This window comes from Haliotis rufescens, unplaced genomic scaffold, assembly GCF_023055435.1.
Source record: "Haliotis rufescens isolate VD_foot unplaced genomic scaffold, xgHalRufe1.0.p SCAF_39, whole genome shotgun sequence".
In the NCBI taxonomy this organism is placed as follows: Eukaryota; Metazoa; Mollusca; class Gastropoda; order Lepetellida; family Haliotidae; genus Haliotis; species Haliotis rufescens.
This window is the reverse complement of record NW_025964101.1, coordinates 2,743,602-2,745,859: the sequence shown is the minus strand read 5'-3', so window position 1 is coordinate 2,745,859 and position 2,258 is coordinate 2,743,602.

Here is a 2,258-nt window from a genome sequence, read left to right as displayed (position 1 = left end):
TATAACGGAAGCCTTCAAATCTTTCGTATGAATCAGTAGTGGTTATTGTGCTTTGAAACCTCTGTCTGAACAATTAGTATCTTGTAGTTTCTAACTAAGTTGTAGAATCTAGGATATCCTGCATACAATGAACATTCAATTACTATCAAGGAGTTCTGAAGGAAACGTATGGTGTATTTACCTATCCAGCAACGAAGCAATACCATGTCATACTTCCTGTTGCTATTGTTTGCATGTATGCGCATTTATTACCCACAGGGTAAGATATAACAGAGTTCATAAAAAGTGTATGTGCACTAGTGCAAATACCTGTTCACGCCTTCACGCGCACCAGTGCATTGTTTACTTCATCCGGATTCAAATCGTAAGGTCGGAATGACGTCACACTAGAAACGACGTCATCGCTGAAGATGACGTCATTCGACAATTTATGTTTTTCTGAGGCGGAGGTGCATTTTCTTCTAAAGGGGAGCTCAAAATGAATAGGAAATAACGGGTAAAAATCAATTATAACACTCTCATATGCGTCGAACGGATTTTACGAAACTCATGTAAGAATTCATGCATTATTTCCGCTCTCGCTTGTGAAATACAAGAATTCTGACACTCGTAAAATCCGTATTACACAAATGCTCGTCTAATAATCTCTATGTATATGTCACAATTACGTGTGTGGTTGATATTTTCAAATCAGTGTTCCCACATTCACTTACAGAACCAGCGTTTTGACAAGCCTTAGAAGCACATCAATGTATGACAGAATAATATCTGATATTTAATTATGAGGACAACGCATGTATTACAAAATGTTTTTTTACATTAAAATTATATACATTGGTATTGTGTATTATAGCTCGTGTGCCTACGTTTGTTAATTTGTGTTATGTATGAGGTACAAATGTAGCATTCGCGAACCATGAATCAGTCCTTTTAAACTTGGTGTGCAAGTATGCAATGAAAATAAAATAAAGTATGTGCCCCCATCATGTAGTGAAATGACGCCTACACATAAGCATAATTGTTGGCGTATGAACAAGCGAGTATGGCACTTCATGCATGTTGAAGGGGAATTTTCCTTCCAAAGTGAAGGTGATCCTTGAGTTGCATGATGCGCTTGTCCAGTTAGATAGACTCTTGTTCTTAGGCGAAACATAGCACCATGATCCAATTGCAGCCTCTTGGCCCTGCCTGTAGCCTCAATCTTCTTGATTTGCGACAGGAACTCGTGAATGCTCGGGTGTGCTTTAGATATTCAATTTTTAGATGTCCGTGAAAGCCTTCAGGATGGTTGTTGCTTTGAGGACCAACAATGCCATGATGATTCCACATCCGAGCTGAGAAGTGGGTATCATAGTCTACCAAAGTGGTTGCCAAGTAATCGTTGACGAAGGGATCTGCTTGTGTTCTCGATCAAGTTATACTGAACTTGGTTGATAGAGAGAAGAGGAAGGATACAGGTCGTCGGACATGGAATTGAATCTGGGCTCCGTTTTGGAGACAACCACTAATCCTTTAGCTACTACCTGTCGCCAAACCCTGTGTCCAGCGGAAGAGGCAACCACGAATCTCAAGCGTCCGGATGCTTTCTGGAGCTGGAGAACTCTCCTTTCAAGCAACGTATTGTGTATTCCTCCTGTACGCTAGTACAGTCAATATTTAAAATGGGTGCCTTGTGTCATTTCCGCCCTTTATGCGGAGGCCATCTTATACACAAGCGTGCGCTCACGTCTACAAGTCTCTCCCCGTGGCTCGGCATGCGTAGAGCCCTCTCCCTCACATGTTTCCTCCATGATATAACTGACCAGACGATATCGCTGGAAGTCGTCCTGCAGACGCTTCATTTCAAATCCGATAAATGTTTCACGGATAATGTTTTCTCATAACATCAACTCAAACAATCTTCTAGAGGCCAATGGTAGCATGAAATACAGTGGTTCTGGTCGGTCACAACCGTACCCATATTTTCCTACAAAATTATGTCGTGTTTTAACATTTTCATATATCGTCATTCAAATGCATTCTACAAGACAAGAAAGACTGAATTCCATTTGCTCGCCAGGAAACAATGATCCAATTAAATACTCCTGTGCTTGGAGCCTGTCTACTTCAATTTAGATGTCATTAGTAGGCCTGTACCTGTGTCATTACTAGTTACATGCATCAGATTCTCAGCAAAGGAATCCAATTGCCTCAAATAACCCCACCCTGTGGCAAATTTCCAGCATGGAAAAAACTGATCACATAAAATTCTTGTATAT